The sequence below is a fragment of the Mustela nigripes genome, chromosome 1, assembly GCF_022355385.1.
Source record: "Mustela nigripes isolate SB6536 chromosome 1, MUSNIG.SB6536, whole genome shotgun sequence".
Taxonomy (NCBI): Eukaryota; Metazoa; Chordata; class Mammalia; order Carnivora; family Mustelidae; genus Mustela; species Mustela nigripes.
In genome coordinates this window covers 153,827,765-153,834,612 of record NC_081557.1, presented here as the reverse complement: position 1 = coordinate 153,834,612, position 6,848 = coordinate 153,827,765, and positions in this window count along the sequence as shown.

Genomic DNA, 6,848 nt, shown 5'->3' with positions numbered 1-6,848 from the left:
CACACACACACACACACACACACACACACACACTCACACGCATACACACGTACCCCTCAAGGGCAACCATTAATTCTTAGAGATAGTGCTGTCTATATCCATACTGAGGAAAAAAAAACATTTTTCTAACTGCAAACTCTATAGACTCCTCTTCCATTATACTGATAATACTCGGTTTTTATCTGAGTCGAGTCATCTCACTGTATTCTTTTTGTCTTGGGCAGGAGTGCAACAGAGATGGCATTTCCTTGTGAACTCTGTCCCTGACATTGGAAGATAGAATATATTTTTTATTACTATGTCAAATATAGATATGTGACTTAACAATATTAGCTCATTTAATTCTCAAAACAACCTTAAGAAGTTCCATTATTATCTTCATTTTATACTTGAACAAATTGAGGTTCATGTGGACTAAGTAAAGTAATTTTCTTATAGCCACATGGCTAGTAAGTGGCAGAGCCAGGAGTCCCAATTAATATACAGCCAGCGTCAGTGTTCCCCATTAGCGCCTATTGTCTCTCAAAGTGAGGACATACAGCTGTGTAAGAGAACTTTGCAGAAGTTGAGGGAATGGTTTAGTAGCCTACTTTTTCTACATATAATTATTAGAATATTTCTTTTTTATTTCAGATGTCTAGGTTAGAATAATTGATACAAATATATATGGAGACATATTTCTAACTCTAGGAGAAATTAGCCAGCTCTGATTCCCCTGACATTTCTTTATATTAAACTATGCATAGCATGACAATAGAACTAAGCTATTTATTTTTAGTGGAAAATAAAAATGTTAATATAGTAAAAGCAGTCTACAGTAAGAAAACTTTGTCATTTTTTCTGTTGAATCATGGACACTTGCCTTCTGTCAAATGGCATATATATATATACATACACATATATATACACACACAAACATCTATATACACACAAAGTATATATATAAATATATATCATATTAGTAGGATTTTCAACATACATACTTAGCAATATAATGTCTGAATTTACATATGAATCAGAAAGGGGAAGAATTAAGAATTTGTATTTTTAAGTAGTATTAACATAATATTTTAGAATAAACTTTCATTTTCTAGGTGTATCTTTTTGATATAGTAAAGCTACATTTTATTATTTGGTTAAACCTAAATTTAAAGAATCCAAAAGCAGTGGAATAGATGTAATACTATTTAATGGTTCTGATGTTTCTTGTATAATTATCTAAGATTTCCTTTGATGTTTCCTTGTTGCTAGAGCACTATCTTTGATTATTTTAAATCCAATAGCACAGATGGTATATTAGAAGTAGTTAAAAAAAATGTTTTTTCAAAAAAGCCCAAGTTTGAGCCTCTAATGAGTTTTGCTGATATAATATACTTCTAAAGTCAGGTAGGATTGCATAGGGGATTTCCAAAGTTGTCCTGCCACTATAAGTTAATATACTGGGGTAGCTTTTCTTATGAACCTTATGAAAACGTATCCTCAATTTCCCTTAAAGGTCAATGACCAGAAATTTCCACTGTTTCTATGGCAACACAGCAAGATACGGCGCCTTGGAAATGTGTTGCATTTTAATTAGGTTCCTCTAGGGCTTCCTAACTGCCTTTTGTAGGTAAACTAAATACCAGGTTGCGCTATATCTTTCAGTGAGATGAAAGCTAAGCCATGTCTGCAAATGTCAAAACTAAGCTTGGTTCCAGTAAAGTCAAATCTAAACAAATAATAGTAGCAAGTCTATGTGTTTATCTTAGAAAAGAATACAATACTCTTTACCTAAAATAGTCAAGGATGTTTGCTTAATCAGGCAGGCAAGAGTAGTAGTTAAGAATATTGGCTTTAAAACTAGACTATGTAGGCTGACTCAGTTATATGACTTCCTTTTTTACTTTGAGCAAGTTACTTAATCTCTCAGTGCCTCTATTTTCTTGTCTGTAAAAATATAGATAATAATAATATTGCCTCATAGCATTGTCATATGGATTAAATAAGTTAATATAAGTAAAATTCTTTAGGCATAGTCGTTACTAAGTGATCAATGAATCAGTGATGCTATTAGTAGTAGTGGTATCAGTAGTGGTGGTAGTAGTAGAGTACACTGTATTTTTAAAGGCCAATAAGAAATATTTAAAATGTTCAGATATATTCATTTGTATATTCTCTTAATAAAAGTATTAATAACCAAAGCAATCTCAAGTGAGAACAAAGCCGGAGGCATCAAACTTCATGATTTCAAACTATATTTCAAAGCTACAGTTAGCAAACCAATATGATATTTCATTAAAATAACATAGGTCAAGGGAACAGAATAGGGAGCCCAAAAATAAACCCATGCTTATATGGTCAACTAATTTGCAATAAAGGAGCCAAGAATATGAAATGGGTAAAGAACAGTCTTTTCAATAAATGATATTAGGAAAACTGGACAGCCACATTCGAAAGAATGAAACTGAACCACTACTTTACACTATACATAAAAATAAACTAAAAAATGGATTAAAGACTTACATGTAAGACTTGAAACCATAAAGCTTCTAGAAGGAAATGTAGATGGTAAGCCCTTTGATATCAATCTTGCTGATGATTTTTTGGATCTGACAGCAAACCCAAAACAACATATGCAAAGATAAGCAAGTGGGACTATATAAAACTAAAATGTTTCTGCACAGCAATGAAGACCATTAACAAAATGAAAAGGCAACATGATGAATGGAAAAAAATATTTGCAAACCCTATATCTGATAAAGTGTTAAGATCCAAAATATATAAAGAACTCACACAACTCAAAAACAAACAAACAAAAAAACGAATGTGATTTAAAACTGGGCCAAGGTTCTGGATAGATATTTTTCCAAAGAAGTCAAACAGATGGCCAGCATGTGGTTGAAAAGGTGTTCAACATCACTAATCATCACGATATCAGTCACAATGAGATGTCACCTCACACCTGTTACAGTGGCTATTATAAAAAATATAAGAGATAACAAACACTGGAGAAGAAGTGGAGAAAAAAAATTCTTTGTGCACTGTTGGTGGGTCACTATGGAAAACAAGCTTCCTTAAAAAATTAAAAATAGAACCACCATATGACCCAGCAATTCCACTTCTAGGTATTTATCTGAAGGAAATAAAAACACTATCTTGAAAAGATATATGCATCCCATGTTCATTGCAGCACTATTTACAATAGCCAAGTATGGAAACAACTTAAATGTCCATCAATGGATGAATGGATAAAGAAAATGTGACGCAATGTGTCTACATAATGGAATATTATTCAACCATAAAAAAGAAGGAAGTCTTACCATTTGAGACAACTTGGATGGAACTTGAGGGCATTATGCTAAGTGGAATAATTCAGACAGATGAACATAAATAGGATATTATCTCACTTACATGTAGAATCTAAAATAGCTGTGGAATTTATAGATAACAGAAAACAAATTGGTAGTTGCCAGAGGTGAACAGAGAAGGAGGGTATAAAATGGGTGAAGGGAGTAAAAAAATACAAGTCATGGGGATGTAATGTATATGTGGTGACTATAGTTAATAATATTGTATATTTGAAAGTTTTTCCTTTCACAAGAAAAAAAAATCTGTAACTGTCTATGGTAATGGATGTTAACTAGACTGATTGTGATCATTTTGCAATATATGAAAATATTAAATCATGTTGTACCCCTGAAACTAATATGTTATTTATTAATTATATCTCAAATACACACATATATATCATAGTAATCAAGATTAGGATGACGGTGGAAATACTTCAGAAACTTGAATAGAGGTTATTAACTAATACCTATGGGGACATTTTAAAGGTTTAATAACCAGTATTGATATTAGAAGATTATCAACTGGCACCAAAATAAATTGTGAAAGCATAACTTACTGAGAGTTGAATATGCACCAAATCTATAAATACTAGCTTTAAAGAACACATCTATCTTTAGATTCGGCTATACTCATCAAGCCACATTATCTTCATATCAAAGTGAGATATTTTTGCTATTTGTACAATATGTTCACTGATTTTGGTTCTGATCACTAGAAAAAAGGAGAAGCACATATAAAAATTAAACTCATTGGCCCCAAACAGGTTATCATCAACCACCAGGGGACAAAAGTCACCTGAATCCACCCATTTCTTAAATCTTATCCATTCCCTAATATCTTTTGCCAAAATGCCTGCCATTTGGTAGTCTCATTTTTGACCCAAAAAAGAAAGCAACATTTTGTCTAACAACTTCTGCATTACATTAGAAGCCACAGAAATACCAGCAATTACAATGGTTCCAGAAAAAGTATTTTTTTTCTTTATGTCTTCACTGAGTCCTTGAAAGTCTTTGCTGCAAAAGAGCAAGTGATCTTGTAAGATGCTTGCCATGGTTCTGTATGGCCACATCATCCTCTGTAGCACACACTGAACATCAATCAGTGGGACAATGCACACTTGCCTTTTTACCCTCTGTACTGTTTGACACAGTCTAGGGAACTAAATTAGAGTAACAGAAAATTACTATTCAATGCTGTAATTCCTAACAAAGATAAACTCTTGTGGTAGAAATAGTCAAAGATTAAATCCACACAGATGAGCATCTGGAACATACTATTTGTCGTATGAGACCTCTCCCTAATCTCTATGGAAATGGTTAAGGCAAGTCTTGAGATGCGGCCAGCATTCATAATTCACTCCTGCTCCAGCTGCTCCAGGATTCACCCCTGCTGTTGAAGATGATGTGTCATGTTGAATGATGAGAGGTCTGGAAAGTCTTCTTGGCAAACTTCCCCAGCAATAAGCCATGGGCACCCTTAGTGGCTTATACCAAGCTTTAAGCGAGGCTATTTGCCTGACAATTATGAGCAAACATGTAAGCTGAGAGAAAGACCTTTTCTATAATTCTTAAAACCTTATCTGAGCCGGAAGCAAGTACATCATTTAAAGCAATTGTAAATTATGTATTATTAATAAATGATTCCGAGCTCTAGATATCACAGAAATGTTTAGAGATGAAACACTGTGGATACATGGTGTGATTCTGATAGGAAGTTTGGCACAATTTGAAGTTATGTTTACCCCTGGGGATAAAAAATATGTTTATAAAAAAAAATTAAAATTTAAAAAAAAAAAAGAACATCTCTGCAAATCAGAATTAAGGTGTTTTGATCTGGCTATTTTATTACTGCCCATGGTGAGAGTAGACATTCAAATGCTAAACTCTGTTGGGTTTTTCACTATCAGACTGAGTTCCAGGTCATTAGACATACCTTTTAGTCATCATTTTCATGCCAACAATTCCTGGATGCACTAACAGTTTGCTGAAAGTAATTTTTTCTGGAATAAAAAGGATTTTCACATAATAGACACCTTTTTAAAGATGATGACTCATATTGACAGTTTATAATTGACTTGAATTCCTTGAGCAGTTTCTTTACTGACAAGCCTTCCCATCCCTACTCCCACACACACCCATCACCAGTTTAAGACAGACCAATCTATAATCTTGCATATTTAAGTGTGGAATACATTCAATAGGAAGGTGTTGATGTTTTGATCTTTAACATTTACTATCTGTATAATGTTCCTGACTCTGAATACATTTATCATTTATATCAAATTTACCTCCAGAAAATTCAGACAAGAATTATAATAAAACAAGCAAGCAAATCACCAAACCAATAAATAAAAAATCCATCAAACCAAATTATAAAATAAACCTGAAAATTTTTAAAGACTAATTTATTTATTTGAGAGAGAGAGAGTGTGTGTGCGTGTGTACCAGTGGGGAGAGTGTCAGAAGGAGAGAGAATCTCAAGTAAACTCCCCAATGAGCATGGAGCCTGATGCAGGGCTTGATACCACGGCCCTGAAATCATGATCTGAGTTGAAACCAGGAGTTGGGCGCTCAACTGACTAAGCCACCCAGGTGGCCCCTGATATTTTTTTAAGTGACAAGTTATTCATAAAGAGTGGAGAAATAAGAATATGGTATAGAATAATGTATTTAAACTCAACATTGAGATCTAAGTTTCTTGGTAGCAATGTCAGAATGGAAAACACAAAGATTATATAATTCTCGATGTCTGCAGGAAGAAGGTATTTTGTTGATGGTGGTGGTGACCTTTGCAGAGGTGTAGAAAACCCCTTTCAATTTTTTCTGCTTTTATATCCAGTAGAAATTTCTCACCAAACAGCTCTGTTTTTTTGTTGTTGTTTAAAAAACAAAACAAAACAAAACAAAAAACATGTCAAATGGAACCCTTCCAAATCACAACTCCCTATAGTCAGAGGCATATTTGTAACCAGGGTCATTGCTGAGAACAAAAGAGTTAAAGTCCCAGACCATTCAAAGGATGGGTGACTGGGCAAACCATACCGTCTTCCACTTCAGTGCAGGCTCACATTATGGGCAGAACAGACAGGGACAGATGTTCCGGTTTATCATCCTTTCTAGGTTTCTAAAAGCAGTGAGCCAAAATCCCGAGCACTGCCTACTCACTGACAGAATTAAAAGCATTACTTTTCTTCAAGGAAAAGGCCCTATGAGGTGATCTGTGCAAACTGGGAAGGTGTCTTATGAAAATCAGGTAGAACACGCTAGGATATTTGCAGTACAGGACACCTTTGGGAGGAACAACATTTTGAAATTTACTCTTCTATAGGAAGAATGAAATTCTGGGAGTCTAGAGATAGAGGCAATAGGGAGGAAACTATACAACAAATGACAGTGTATTAAGGATCCAACAAGAATCCAGGAGCATTCAGGTGAGATGCAGTGCTAGGAATACAAGAACAAATACTATTTGTCCAGGCAGCAAAAGGGAAATCTGACAGCAGGGTAGCAGCACTCCCT